Genomic DNA, 16742 nt, shown 5'->3' with positions numbered 1-16742 from the left:
CTTTAGGATTTAACATACTGTATGAGGACTGGAAAATAAAGATTTCGTCATTTTGCATTTACTTTCCTGTTATGTTTTTTTTTTTTTTTTTTTTTTAAGAAAAACACAGACATGGTATACCCTACCAACAGTCAGCCCAAAGTTATCTGCCATTGTTCTAAATGCAGTGTTCTCCGCAGCCCTATTTAGCCAGGTGCAGTATCTGGCCCTTTTTAGCAACCAACTGTTTTTGGGTGGTTACTGAAGAGTTGGGTCACAATACAGGGGCTGCCACCCACCTACAATTTCTTCTCACCCATTTAAAAAAAAATCTGGGTTGATCTCTGTAAATGTTTTGAACAGGGTGAAATGAGATTGCTGGTCCTGGGATACAGCATTTTACACATCATCAAAGCTGTCTACACTGTCTTATTAAACCCCATTAAAGACATTCATAGTTCTCCCCAGCCTGTTTTTGGTGGGTGGGCCGCCCAGCTGCCATGCCTCTTCCCCCTGGCTCTTATCAGCAATTCTAATCCTCTGAACAGACAAGGGCTGCTTTCTCAGCTGAAAAGAGCTGATTGATGATAGGAGCCAGGCGGAGGGAGCCAGGCTGTCCCTCCCCTATTCGCTAGCTGTGCTGAGTCTTCAGTAACAATATATCTGCACAGTGGGCATGTGTAATGACGTCATCAGAGCAGTCTGTGTGTAACAGCATGTCATTGTGCAGCCTTACATCTCTCTCTGTACAAACCTTAATATCTCCTAAACCAGATGTCATAATGACTTGACATTTTCAAAGTGCACAGGGAACACTCATAGTAGTAACCACAATTTCAGCACCCCAGCTTTTAAAAATTTCAACATCTATGGATAACACATCCTACAATTTCATCACTATCTTATCATTAGAACATAAAAAAACTCTGTCTATAAAAACACAATTGGGGTTCAGGTACTGGTAGGGTACAGTCATGTGTAACAGGGCAGCGTGTTTTGATGGGCAGAGATTTTTATGTTGTAATGATGCAATGGAGATGAGAGTTTGGAGGGTGTTAGCCACAGGTGTCCCCCACTTGTACCTACATTTTCAGTTTCCTGCACCCCCCATTCCAGATAAATTGGGGTTCAAAGAACAGAAGCAGAAATTGTAGCATAGTATTACAATTATAGTTTGGTAAACTTATGATCCCCATATATTGAAATTCTTTAAAGAAATTTTGGTTAATAGTAGCTATGAAGGTCCCCTGTGTACCCTACAAATTGAAAGTAATTACAACCAACAATTTAGAAGATCTAAAGAATTGAACAAAGTGAGTTGTTAGGTTGCAGAACATGACAAGCAGACATTACACACACAGCTATCACTCTTAAAGCATATAAAAGGTGACTTTCTCCTTTTATATAATATTTAAATGTTTTGGTTTTGTTTTTGGGGTGGACCCTTCCCTTTCTGTCTTTACTGCCATGGTGGCAAAGACTGAAGGGTAAATCTGCAGCCTCCCGAGGTATTTGTGTCACATATCCCAGGTGGTTGTGGTCTGCTCCTTTTGCGCATGTCCAACATCGGGAATTTATCATCAGGAAACTTTCCTATAATGTAAAAAAGTGCTCAATCTTACGTGTCCCCAATTAGATCAGCACTTGATGGAAGGTGAGCATCGTAAAGAAGAGGAAAGCTGAGCAAGCGTGGGACTCACTGGGCTCAGTTTGTGGACAGATCAAGCTAGGAGAGCTAGGAGGTGACATATGAAGCTAGGCTGAATTCACATTGGCAGTAAGGTAGCATTTGCTGCTTTTACCCCTCACTTTCCTCTCACCAGAAACCACTGCTGCTTGAAAAACTGCTAGGCCTGAAAAAGCCCACCACTAGGCCTAGCAGTTACTAGTAGTCACTTGGGAACAGTAAATGGCCCAATTTTTTGCTGCTAATGTGAACTAAGTCTAACCGTGTTACACCACATTAATCATACTATACATACAAGGGAATACACTGTTAAATATGGAACACTAGGCAGTTGGATTACCTAATACATAGCCCTGGACTGTTGAGGCAAAATATAAAAAAATGGAAAAATTGTACATTCTAACAAGCTGGGCATTAGAAAGTTAGGGCAACGTATAGGGGGAAGGTAGAACACTGAACACAATAATAGAGGTTACTGGATACCTGTGGCATGAATAACTAGGAGCTAAAAAATTGAAAGGGTCTTGCCCGCCCACTTTTTTTACCTGATTATAGAAAACTTGTAGATAGGAAAATGAGTGGAAATAGCCCAAGGACACATTCTCCAAAGTATTAGTATGTCCTTACACAAAGTTTTTACACACAATTCATAATAATGTATAAGGAAACATGTCACCAAACACCGAGGAGGAAGATAGTCAACAGACATTTTACCATGTGTGAGGCAAACAATGTTACAAAGCACTTGCCAATGTCTATGGATAACACTCTTTAAGGACGCTTTCACACTTGTGGTGGAAAACAGAGCATTAAGCAGCTCTCAGGCATATAGCAAATTATTGATATGTGCCAGAAGAGGCAAATTATACCGCAATGTGTTTGCACAAGTTATAAGTGCGCCACAATTCTTCCTTCAGAGGACAAAAAGCAATTGTGCAGCCAGAAGCAACTTGCCATTTCCAGGAACTACATCAATCCAATCCACTTCATCCACAGCCGTGCGCAAGTGCCTGCATTAAATATTTCCCAAGCAATTCCAATTCAATAGGAGCGGTTGGAGGCGGAGTGGTAGAACGCTGCAGTAAACCACAAGTCTGAAATGGTCTTTAGAGCTCAATGAAGGTCTGAAGTACAGTAGGAAGTACAGTAAGCACTGGCAGGCCACCTATGGGGCACCAGGAATTAAAATGGTTATTTCCATTAAAAAAATATATATATAAATGTATGTACATATTTCTGAGAAAAGTGTCTAGGCGATTCTAGCATCTGTTTTCAGCTCAAAATATCCAGTGACTGCCTCTTATGTTTTGGAGTCTCTTTATGTTCTATGAATGCACCGTGTTTTAGGTTTGTTGTCCTTAATGAAACAGTGTGTCAGCTATTCTCCTACCCTGCATGCATTTATACATATATAAGGGACAGCCATAGACACAACCATTTAAACATATAAAGGGAAAGCCATATACATTGAAATCTTTACCCATATAGCGATCTGCCAAATGTAAAAGATTTGCTGCCTAGTGAACTTGCAAATTAGAACCAGTGAGTGCCCACATTTTTACTGTGGTTACAGAGAGTTTATATTAATTTCCAGGTACAATTATTGTGTATCTGTACTTGCTTTTAGAATGCTTTCTGATAAGTAATTTTGACCACCCTTCGATTTTAAAGAATATTTTAAAGACAATACAAAGTCTACTGTATTATTCACATCACGCCACAAGGGGTCTATCAAAAAGAAGTGTCAATCAGATAACAAATCTGTTTCTTTATTCGCCACTTTAAACCACTTTAAATCTTTTTTAAAAAAAGACAATCAGAGTTTTACATTCACAAACAGTAATGAACTGCAAGATAGTAATTAACCTAAATTGGAGATCAGAAGCTCCATGCATTTAAATAGTAACTAGATGCAATTGCCACTTTCAAAAGGTATGATCAACAAGCATAGACACTGCGGCTGTAACTACCACAATCCTTGCGTTTGTAACAAACAGCACTAATGTCAAATGTGGCCTATGGTTCCCCCACTTACAAAGTGGTGAAAACTTTCTAGCAAACTATAAAGTAGTGATTAGGCTGATATGGTGATCACCATCTGTTGAAATTTTGATGTTGTGCTTCTGCCAAAAAGTGGCATTTTTTTAGCCGATACATACTTTTAAAAATGGTGAAAAATGCTATTATTTGTGTATACATAACAGCATTTTCTGGAGAATAAATAGGCCCTATATTCTTTTTTTATTTAGACATAAAATCTACAATATAATTGTAATATCTTCCCACATGAAGATTTGAGAGAAAAAATTAAATGTTACATTTGTTAAGATTGAGTTGATGTAAACCTTAGCATAGAACAGTATTTCCATTTTTTTTTTTGATATTGGCTTCACGTGAAAGTCCACAACACACAAATTTACAGTAGCGCTGGAAGAAATATAAATTTTTCTTGTTATGCTCTACAATAAATGAATATAATACAGCATATTTAGTAATCTTTCATAGAAGGCACCCAGCGTCTGTCCATCCCAGCAGTAACAACAGGCTTTGAGAATCAAGAGAGCAGACAATTTCCAATTCAAATGACCATCATTGCATGACCTTTCCCGGCCCCCAGAGCTCAGAGTACCACTTCTTTGGTGTCTCTTGCTATCTCAGCAGTGAACAGGGCAGTGCTACACGGCAGGGGCTCACTATCTGCATCCTCTTCTATTGTGCAATTTGCATCATTGACAGCACTGTGTCGAATGCTATCACCCAGGGAGAATACAGCATCATGGGATAAGCATAGCTGGCAGATGACTCCTCTAGACATCTGTGTTATGTGGCCGGCTGTGCTTGAGCTCCTGCTCATAAGCTGTCATCCCACTCCAGCATTTACTCACATTTACTTAGTATGGTATTTTTGCCTCCTGTTTAAATGAAGTAGAACAAAAGAAAGCAACAGTCATTAAACAGCTCCCTCTGAACAGATCCAAATCAGTAGGGAATTAAGCTCACTCAGGGTTAAATAGACAGTAACATTCTAACACCGGCAAACAAAACACAACAGCCTGTAGGAGAAGACAATTTTGACAAAGTATTAGAACATTACTAAAATCTATTACCAAAGCGTATGAACTGGAACTGCAGCACCATTTCAACCAAATCATATGCAGAGGACAGCACAATTTTCCAAATAAAAGCACAGAATATTGTCTGAAATCTATGTAGTACTTCTTCTGTGTACCATACTCTACATTTCAAGTTACATAGTTCTTAGTGAAGAATAGGTTTCTACAGGACTGCGTTAAATACCAAAGCTAGAAAGGAACCTAAACAACAAACAATGATAACACAAACCGCTTATTACACCACTGTGATATATATAGAGAAACAACTGTTCATCTGGTTAGGAATTAGAATCATGTTACAATGAATTCGCAGTGTGAACATGAAAATTCAGCGTTCAGCAACAAGTTGGTGACAGAGGTAAATGTAAAGATGAAATTGAGTCACATGTATGTAAATCATAAAGCAACTGTAACAGAAATACATAAACATTGTAATGTTTAATGGTTTACACATACTGTACATATTTCAAGATTCTCAACATCCCCTGCTGTCAGCCCCTTCTCTCATCATATGATCCAGAGAAATAACTGATAAGCCTGCAGACCTTACAAAAATGTCCTGAGCCAGGCCTCTGAATGCATTTTAAACTCTCTATGCAATGTGATGGAAAGTTTGTAATCTGCCAAAGCATGGGGTACAATCATTTAATACATTTCAAAAAAATGTAAATGATGAATGCAGGTCCAACTCAGAATATGGCAAGTCACTATGCATCCTCATATATATATATATATATATATATATATATATATATATATATATATATATATATATATATATATATATATTTATGAACCAAGGAGCAAAACATTGGAAGGAGAAGCATCATAATATGTTCAGGTAAGGTGCAGTTACACTTTAAGCTTCTGAGTCAGCTAGTGTATATTTAAAGCAACATGTGAATCAAAGTGAAAAATGTGAAAAAGTGAAAATTACTATTCGTTAGCTATGATTTTTAAGTCAAAAATATTAGTTTCACAAGTGGAACTTAAGGGCATCAAGCATGTGAAATATAAAAGAGAAAAAAAAAACATTTCTTTTTCTGGTATATTCCACAAATTCAAATTTAAAAATCAAATATGCTATATAACACATTACAAAGATAACACACTCTGAACCCCTACCAAGAATCCCTTTATTTATCACTGATCATACATACTTTTACTATGCAGTTACTGGCAAATTCTGCAAATCTGAAACAAAAATGTTATGTGTGGCAGGATTGTGCAGCAGCTCTTCTAGCATGTGGTCCACCCGGGGAGAGTACTTAATGAGGAAAATTACTTTTATATTTTTTATTTTTTTAGATTCAATGCTTTTTACTGGCCAAATACAAGTACACATTTGTGTCAGGTTTTAGATCTATTCAACTCTTTATGAAAAGAACTTTGAAAAGCTGCTAAGGAACATATTGTGTAGAACACGATTACAGTCTGGATAACTGCATGTAAAAAGGGACATAGGTGATGCATTGAGAATTTATGAATTATATTAACAGATATGAAAACCATTTAAGGGGGCCCATTTATGATGGAGATTGGAAATTGTTCTCCACTTTACAAATAATCCACCTTGTAGCTCACATTTTATGGCTTATTTATATTAAGTAGAATGTGAAGAGGAGTCCCCGATAAATCATGGCGTTTTCTCTGCTGCTGATAGAACACAGTGATTAGAGGAAACTCCAGTCACATTGCCATGCATTCTTCCCACATTTTTATTTATTATTTATTTATTTATTTTAAAACTGGGTCTTAAAGCCATTAGAGTGCCAAATTTTGTTCAGCGTTCCACTGTGCCTAATAAATGGACTACTAAGTTTATATATTTACATGCAAAATTATTACAAAAGAAACATTGACCCTCATTTTGATACCATGTATTAGTATGTCTTTATAATCACAAGAATACATTTAAAAAAGTTTTCCTAATTAAAGAAATATGTGTTGGTAATAGTAAGGCTGGAAGTTCTTCAAAATTGAAGACTTCAGAATTTACGGTAGAACAACAAATACTCTATTTCAGTCAGAAACTAATTATTCCTTAATATGCTCATGAATATGAGGCAATAGTGCTGTTTAATGATTAGCACTATGTAAAGGATTAATAGGGTTCAGCTCCCAGAAGACCATTCCCATGCATGTGATATAAAAAAAATCTGATATAATTTCCATTGAGTTAGGTAAAAGCTTGAGGTACTATACTACACACTGTTTCATGCTGTCTTTACAGACTGAGGTTAATTGATGGTAATGTGATGGCAACAGGTCTACATTAATCAATATAGCATGGACTGTTCTATTTACAATGCAAGTATCAATATTTGTGCACTAAAACATAAGCGTCTTGATCAAAATGTTTCACACAGAGAAAGATGAAATACAGGGTACATTTTGCATACAAAAGAATCTGATGAACAATTGCCAGAGGCTGTCTGTCATCTCACCATACTACACAATGTACTATGTGTGTAACCAGTGTACCCTTCAATGTAAACGCTCCATACACCAGGCATCCAACCCATCAGTGAATTAATGCGCTGTGTCACATGTACAGAGGGATTTCTAATTTTAACATAACACAATTAAGACATTTTTAGCACACTCCTGTCTTCTTTCATACATCACAATGGTTGACTCAGTAAACAATATTAAGCAAATCACTACACACATCAACCTCTGCTACAAAATATATGAACAGAGCCGTTATTTGTCATGCTTACCCGTCACTGAACAAACAGCCTATTTGAAAAGTGCAGCTAAATTTAACGTAACAGCATTTTCAAAATCAATTTCCAATGAAAATTTCAAATAACCAAGCTCGGGGTGCATAAACTAAATAAAATCATAAAATATATTTAACAAAATAACCCAATTTACCAACTAACACATTTTTTACTATCTATAAGAAGTACAAAATCAATGAACACCATGGAGAGGTAATTACAAAAAGACCAATACATAATCTTCTAATCTTAACAGAGTGTAAGTAATGTGAAAGTAGCTCTGTGCAGTAAAACGTAAAACACATCGGATTATGAATGGGTGAAAAGGCAAGACCATCCATTGACAGTGCATTTGCTCTACACAAAGTAGATGCACCCCTGAAGCTCAAGAACATAGTGATTATCAGTGTGCAGCAGTTAGGAGGGCAATAAAGTTAGCAGTGTGGAAAAATAGAACTGCTCAGAAATCAGTGATCAATCAGACATCCTTGCCTATTTATCACTAGTCCATTTACTTTCAGTTACATAAAGGGCACATATGCAGTTGGTACAGTCATGTATGTCCAAACATCAGAATAAGGTATATGCAATTAGCCTAGAGCTAGACATAAACAAGAAACCAGGAAGATTATGTGCCCAATAATACCAATGATACCTAATGTAGAATTCATATTAAGGATTGATTTCAGAATTTGAGTTGAGTTCAAAGTGCCATGTCATCTGCATTATACGTTTTAGTGCATTTCTACTGTGGACAAATCTCTAGTAAAGGTGCCATTAGACTTCTATACAGGGATGGTCCCTAAACTCTTGGTCCTTACATACACAGATGATTGAAATGTATTAAATAATCAGTCTACGTGGATAAACACAAAAGTGTAATTCATGAGAATGAACTTTTGAAAATCTGGTTTTTATGTTTGCACTTTCATATAGATTTCATATTGTAGCTTCTGATCCTGCATAATTTCTTCCATCAATGTATTCACACACAGCAGACACACAGTATCCCAGCAACTAATATAACACATACTCTCTTTATAATTCTGTGTTGCTGACTGTAGCAAAACTAAAGCTGTGTACACACGTCCAATTTTTATCGTTGGAAATGAAGGACGAACAAACGGCGAACGACCGATTGGACAAAAATCGTTCTTAAAAAAAGTAACCAACGACGCCAACGAACGAGGATAGTCGTTGGAAATGAACGACCAGACCGGCGGATACGATTGGACGACCGCGTCGTTATCTGTATGTACAGGATCGGTGCTATACGATCGTTCGAAGATATCGTGCAGGATTGTTTGTCGTTCGTTTACCAACGATAATAATTGGAAGTGTGTACGCAGCTTAAGAGTTTAGTCCTTTTTTGAGGGCAGATCATTAGGAAAAACATAAGGGGTGTCCCTTTATAAAGCAGTGGTTCTGACTTTAACTGAAACATTCCCAGGTGGGGAATCAACCACTGCTTTTGAAATGAATGAACCTGGAACATTATCAGGAAATGTTTCAGTAAATGTCAGACTCACTGCTTTTTAACTAGACCCCTAAATATCCGACATGGAAAACTAATTTGTTTTTTTATCAGATTCTGTGATGATTGAATGGAAGAGGAAAAAACTTCTTCTCCCACTGTGAAAAGAAACCAGGAAAACATTTAGGGTCTTTTTTTTCCATTCTGTTTAAATTCAAATTTATTTTGAAGGAATATATGTTAACGTTACTAGTAAACTCGGAAAACCTTTGAAGAACTCGCAGTAGAAGTGTTAACCTAATAGCCAGGTTCAGATCCACAGCAAGAAGAAGTGTTCCCATGCAGCTTCTGATGGCAGGAACTTTGCCAGTCACTTGGCCACAGGCCCACAGTGCTGGTCCTTAAAAAAAACAGCGTTGACAAATTTAACAGCTGGTTAGTTTTGTTTACTGAGGCTCCCTTTCTTTCTTTATTGGGCTTCCACAGGTGGATGCTTGATGTAGTGTCTCTCCTCTGGCAGCAGTAACTGTACCAAAACTTCACCACCAGTCTGAACACAGCCTTAGTATTAAAACAAGTAAAGGTTATGTGTAAATCAGTTTAGCGTCCAAATGAAATCTGATATTAAAGAAATATGCCATTGCTGTTCTCCTCCTGAAACTATTTGTCTCAGCCTTACTCTAGTTCATATGAGTTTTAACTTTTCTAAAAAGTTTTGGGTACACATATAACGTACACTTTAAAGTCAGAAATCTTCATCCATACTTTCCTTTACCTGAGCACCAATTTATCACCCGATTCTTCACTGCATGGATATTTTACCCCTATTTACACACTTTATTTTACAATAATCTTCCCTCCTCTCTATCAGTTTTTACCCCTTGTTACCCACCTTTTTCTCATATATCACTATCTACTTGCACTTGATCTGCCAAACTTAATGTACCAAAGAATCAAAGATGTTTTTATTATTTTAATCGCATCAACACTGGTGAAACATACATTTTCTTGTAGATGGCTGAAAAATGCCTATCCCCTTTGTGAAGACAAAATGAATATAAAAAGGAGACCCCAATGGTAGTACACAATACAAATCGTCACATATGTACATACTTACACATTTTAAAATATAATACAAAATGTTGTTAGCATTGCCTCATGATTACTTTGTTGTACAACCCAATGTTTGTGTAGCCTTTGATATCCCAAATAATTTTTATTAAACATTCAACATTTTCTCTTAGTGACATCCTTCTTATAATACTAGTTACCTGTCAGTCAACTTTCAACTTTACTCAATATTAGTACTGCTAATACCGGTATGTACCCATCAGTAGCACTGCATGCTGGCATAGATATTCTACTGAACCTAATTTACAATCTTTAGACATAAGAGGAAAGCATCAATGTCCACATATAAACTGTGTTTGTAAAAAAAAAATGTATTTCACTGCACAGTTTACCAAATTATCATTAGAGACATCCCAGGCATCAGGTGGCAAGGGTAACTTTGTACATTCTAATCTCATTATTTTAGTAGCCCCTTATGAAATTGGGAATTTACCTCCTCAGGCTTTTAAGTGCCTTTACATTTAAATGTTGTACTCCAGAGTGCTATAATATTTATGCTAGCACTAGTATATTAGTTTAGAAAATCCCAACACCTACAAGGGGCACACTGCTTCAAAATGATGCTGAGTAAGGCACATTATACTGTGTAATGGGATTATCTATATGCCTGTAATGAACATAATGTGCTGCCTAATGATGCTAATTATGTGGGAACTGATAATGAATGAGTAGCACGTGTTGTGAGAATGGGGAGACATTTAGGGTCGGGAAGGGCACAAATTTAAGTTTTAACCATGCTGTCCAGGGCTGCATTTGCAAGTCTGCACAAGACCTTTCTTTTTTTGGAGATGCTGCTCCAAAGTGATAGAAAAAACCAAGTCTCCTTTTTGCAGTACCATAACAGTTATCAGTAGACCCTTTTTCTGCACAAAAAAGACCAGATGTTATTTTTTTAGATGTTTTTAAACATCAATACCAGCCTTGATTGTGTTTAAGGGCTTTAACACAGCAGTTCAAAAGCCTCAAAATACCCAAAAATGTATTTATGGAAGTTTGTAAGTATTTCTAGGCGTTTTAAAGCAGGCATTAAAAATGTAAACATTATGGGCTAAGGAAACCTTTAAAGGCATTTATAAATGGAACTAAAGCTTCATTTATTTACCTATCTATTCCTGTTCCGTCACAGGGCTTCCTTCTACTTTTTTTTTCCTGAAGATGATCTTTGGCCATCTTGATTGGCTGTCCTGAGAACAAGTTTGACAGCTGGGTGGCAATAAGGCAGGTAAGAACAGTTATTGCAGAAGGTTGTTATCTTTTGTCCCTTTCTGCAAAAAACACTTTAGTTCTACTTTATGGTCAAATTACAGTTTTCAATATGGATGACAAAATCTTCACTGATTTGCTCAACCCTACATTAAAAAAATCGTTCAGTACATTAGTCCACGAAAAGAATGGGATTGAGTATTGGTTAGAAACGTTTTAAAAATGTGTAAAGAACTGTGTAAAGTCACTCCTTTGCCTGGAGGTGGAATAGATAAGGTTTCAAACCAAAAACAGCTCTACTACCAAAATACAGCAAGAATATTGCCTGTTCTGCCCTGTCCAACTTTGCTGTCAATCTGTCGATGACGTACTGAAGGAGATGAGCAAAATAATATATTCCTCTACATTAGGTTCTTGACCTAATATTTGATCTCCTTCCACTAAAAAGTAGGAAGGAAACAAGGAGAGGTGAACATAATACGAACACAGCTGTCATTCAAGTCAGAAAATGCGGTAATCTTTGAGTGACATATTTACAGCATCTACAGTTTTATACAGAATTAATTGTAGCACTGTTTTTATTACCATCTTCACTTTTATATATTTACATAACCACCATTTTAAATTCAGATTCACTTGCCTGTATTACATAAAGCTGAATTAAGTTGTTTATTATATATCATCTGCATTGTAATGAGATTTATAAGATAATTAATATGTAATTGTTTTTTTACTTTCATATAATTGTAACTAATACCCTATTATGCTTTGTTGTGTATTAGTTTATACTGTATGTCTCTACCTCCCCTGAGGAAGTCTAACGGCAAAACACGTTGGGACGGGGACGACTATGCTTTCTATTGTATACCTGAGTTTATTTAATGCAATAGCAATACTTTGTCTGGTGCCTTTTTGGCCCTTCCACATTTATTTTATAACAAACTGTTCATTATTTTATAAGGTATAAGTAAAATTTATGTTTTAACTGCCTTTCAATCCTTTCTGTTTATTTTACATATACTTGTTGAACCAACACTTGAAAAAAAAGGTCATCTTTGAACATGAGAACCTATATAGTCAGCCATGCAATAATGAATGGCAAGACAGTTGTTTGCATCACTCCACAAATAAAAGTACATTTTCAATTTTTCCCTGGCTCACATTATTTGCTCTTTTCCAGTTCCTCTAACTCCAGACTGGAACAGCAGGAACAGATGAACTATACAAAAAAACAGCTTTTCTGTGAACGTATTAAATTAGAGAAATACAAGTGACAGACTTGTGTAAGTGTAATTTCAAGCGCCACCAGGGAGCTAGAGATGTTGTGGGTTAAAGAGTAAATACAGTGCTTAAGAACCTGTAGTTTGATCTTTTGTGTCGCCAGTAAGGTCGCTTGCTCTAACTGTACCATGAGGCCACTTGGAATCTTTCCTGGGGAGAATGAGATGCCAGAGGCCACATTTCAGCTGCCCCCATGCTGCTAGAATCAATGATTTATATTACGGTCCGCTGAAAGACTGCCAACAATATGAGCATCGTGTACAGAAGTCAAACAACAAAACAGCAGGGAAAAGAAATCCAGTGAAGAACTGAACATCTCTCCCTATTTCCACCTCTTACACTGGATCAGTATACAAAAAAAAAACGATGAGGTAGATTTTATCCTTTAATCCATTATTTTTAATTTGTTAATACTGAGTATAAATAAATAAAGTATAAATAAATAAATAAGTATTATCATTTGATTGCTATGGTTAACTTTGCTTTCACTACATTACCAATCATCTCCCAAAATCTCCCCAGCATTCTTATCACAGCTAGCCATAACAAAAATACCCCCAAAGAAAACTCTTCTCCCAGAATCAGACAGGGTTTGCAACCTCTGGCCTGGTGTAAAGCCTGAAATCTTGACTGAGCAGGATGTGGAGAAAACAAGCAGGAGCTGGATAGCAGTGAAGAAGCCATCACTTTGCTGCTCCCTGACCACTCCATATATTTGACCCTTCCATATTCTGTGGTTCCTTGCTCCCACTGTCTCCTATTTCCAGTAGTGATGTACAAGCCACTGAAAACAAATCACAGCAAGTGGAAGGTTAGCAGATATTTTAGACACCATTGAGTTTGGAATAGATGTACAGGTCAGGAAGCAGCAAGTGGCATTGTTTCAACTAGGCAGAAAGTAAGTGTGTTTACTCTTTTTGTTTACAGTCTGCCTTATGTGAATAGGTGACCCTGTGGTGGCAAAATCAATTTACTAGTCGCAACTTGCAGAACTCACTACATGAAAAGTCACACATTAATATCCACACAAAAAAGGTCTAAATGTATATAAAGGGTTGATTGAGTTGAACCCTTGTCGTTTCTTATGTTGCAGACATTTCAAAGCCCAGCTCAGTCTGCAATGTTTAGAACATTGTTCTGCAATCAGAGAAACACTATAAAGTATTATGGCAGGTATATGTGTACAAGAACGCATCACATAGCATAATAATTTATGATCCTTTTAGAACATGTTTGGATTGTATAGGACATGTATGGACAACACCAGTCTCTGTAGGCTCAATACAAAACACTTAAGTAATTAGAAGTCTCTGCACCTCAACTGAAGAACTTCCAAAACTGCCTTGAATTCCACACTCCTACCCTTCAGGTCCCACCTATCTAGCCACAACAACTATCACCAAGTGTAAAAGATGTAATAGGCTTCAGGATGCCACCAAGACCTCCTTAAACATTTAGACCTGGCAACGCATATGACACATAAATAGCCAACACTCACCAGAAATCCCCCTATCATGTGTGTTACAGTGCATTAAGCCTATTGCTTCCTGAAACCTTGAACTTTATTTTTTGGTTACAAAATTAAATAGTAAGTGGCTCTATATTTATATAGTAAAGTCTTTTGACTACAGAATCTCACATGGCATTCATTACATTGTGCAATCAATCACACACTCCCTAAACAGATGTCAGCCAGTGAACAATATAGATCAGACATGTGTTCTGCTCACATTTATGTACTCAAGAGTTACTAGTTTTAGAAACAGAAAAATCAATTAAGTCATGTAATATTTAATAGCCATTACAAAATATGTGCAAGAACACTCATCCTGGCTAGTCTAAAAAAGAATTTAGCACACTTTACCATCTGGCCCCAATCAAATGGAACTGTGAACACCAATCACCAAGATGATACCCATGGATCAATAAAACAAAGCTGCAACAGCCGTAACTTTAAAAACACACATGCCAGGGTTTTTAATTTCTGGTATAACAAGCTAGGGCACATGGAGCAGGCTTGCTTTTAATAAATGTTTTGAGCTAATAATGCTAATATACAGGCAATATCACACTACAATGCACACTGTAAAAGCTTACATTTGTCATAACAATAGGGAATATACAAAGAACAAAAATATATGATTATGATGAAAGTATATCAGAACTCATACCCTTAAACCAATGATGATATTGGTTAAAGAGGAACTAAACTCAAAACACCAAAAAAAAAAAAAACACTTACCTTCAATACCCCAGGGCAGTCCGATCCATCCAGAGGTCTTTTCCATCGGGTCCCGCGTAGTCCCGGCATCCGTCTTTTGGGCTGGCACTTTGGGCGCCGCCATCTTCAACGCTTCTTCCGGGTTCTTCTTCCTACGTCACCCGACCCATGCACGAGATCAGGTGACGTAGGTTGGAAAAAAACTTGCCGATCTAATTGACAACGGCAAATTTTTTCCCTTTTCACGAAAAGGCTCCTTCTGAGCATGCCCAGGATGCAGAAGGTGCACCCAAGATGCTTTGTGCTCCCATTCATTCTCGATCACCTAGGTGATCAAGAATTAGGAAGGGGTGCTGCACCCTTTAAAAAAAACAACAGAATTTTTACTTTACATTAAAGGGTTGTCTACTCTTTTTTGTAAAGTGAAAATTCTGAGTTTAAGTACGCTTTAAGTTAATAAGGGTAAAAGTCTGATCTTTTTTTATATTTTATGCTTTCTTTAAAACTGTATGTTTTTTTCTACCTATTTCAGAGTATCCTCAGCCATTTTTTTTCCTCAGGTGACAATGCTTACTCTATTTGGCTGCAGCATTGTTAAGCATTTAAAATGGACTACAGGCACCGGTACTGTTTATTGTAGCCCTAAAAATGACTCAAATTTAACTACGGAATTTGCCTTACATTGAATTTCATGGGGTTCAGCATTTTTTAATGAGGTAAACATTTATGGAACTCAACCAGGCAAGTTTTGGTTATCCCTAGTGTGTAACAGTCATTGAGTAAATATATGAGTAAGTGGTATATGACAGTTAATCTTTACCATTGTGAATCTGCATTCACAGCTTGTATTCACTTTTGAAATTCATTTGATAAAAAAAAGTAACCACAAGTGGAAATACTGTAGTCATAAAACTAATATTTAGACTCATAAAACACTAAGCATCATTGGTTTTCCAATATAGCCCTGACATTTTTGAGGCATTCCCACTAAGGATTTAGCTCCACTTGGTAATGGGTGAGTTAAAGCTTCCAGCTAAGAAAACCCAAAGTACATTATCTTTCTATCTATTGTAACACATATTAAAAATGTTGTCTATATAGCATGGAGGCAGTGACTGTGACAGGCCACTTACAGACGTGCTGCCATCAGATGCTTGTCTCTGTGGGAGGCAAGTATTTACTATGTGAGTGGTCCTCACACACATAGCAGCCTGGCTAGCATATGATGGATGCCTCATGTCAACTTCTCCTAATTTGGAATCAATGAGAAGTGTGGAACACAACAATGCACAAGTCACCACCAATGCAAGGCTCCAGATTGCTATTGTAAAGAAACAGACCTAAAGATTTATAGCAAAGAGAAGAAATGTGTCTGTACCCTAAGGAGTTTACAATCTAATTCTGTACAATGTGACAAAGTGACTTGTCCAAAGTGAAATGAAGTTGAGCTTGAATCTTAGTCCCTCAGGATAGTGCTATTCACAAGATAATTGGCATTGGCCAATTTGGGTTCCAAAACCAAAACACAGACACTTATCTTAAAAAAAAATCATGTTACAACCTCAGAAACACACAATCTGAGGAACACAATAAGAGGAATAAGGAGTTGTTCCATGTAAAGGCGTAACAGCTCATTTCATTTATTTTAGCAGAGGTCACTGGCTCTGGCTACTTATTTCCATCAACATTAGTCTAAAAGGGGAAAAAGTGTTTGTCGTTCAAAACAAAATTAATATCCTAAAGCCTAATTCCACTATATATACATACATATACCTACTACTGCTAAGAGTTTTTGGCACGTAGCAGGAGTTTGATCTACTCTTCAAATGTTTAAGTTGAACTCCAGGCAAATATAAAAAACACAAATTAATTTAGATCTTTTTTATTATTACGTATTAGGCATTTGCCTCCCGATGGTCAATATGGC

The 16742-nt window shown here is 36.8% G+C and overlaps 1 protein-coding gene and 1 long non-coding RNA gene across 7 annotated transcripts in view; one reads left to right on the top strand and one right to left on the bottom strand.

Moving 5' to 3' along the window:
- The window catches only part of LOC140342396 (uncharacterized), a 20813-nt gene extending 9338 nt beyond the window's left edge, over window positions 1-11475 (top strand). Inside the window, exon 3 of the long non-coding RNA XR_011923070.1 lies at window positions 11237-11475. This is a non-coding gene — a long non-coding RNA (uncharacterized lncRNA). The remainder of the gene's footprint in view (window positions 1-11236) is intronic.
- Window positions 1-16742, bottom strand: part of CDIN1 (CDAN1 interacting nuclease 1) — a 217221-nt gene that overhangs the window by 186810 nt on the left and 13669 nt on the right. The gene's annotated exons all lie outside the window — the stretch shown is intronic.

This window comes from Pyxicephalus adspersus, chromosome 12 (genome assembly GCF_032062135.1).
Source record: "Pyxicephalus adspersus chromosome 12, UCB_Pads_2.0, whole genome shotgun sequence".
In the NCBI taxonomy this organism is placed as follows: domain Eukaryota; kingdom Metazoa; phylum Chordata; class Amphibia; order Anura; family Pyxicephalidae; genus Pyxicephalus; species Pyxicephalus adspersus.
Note: the sequence above shows the minus strand (reverse complement) of the source record. Positions and strands in the feature narration are given on the sequence as shown.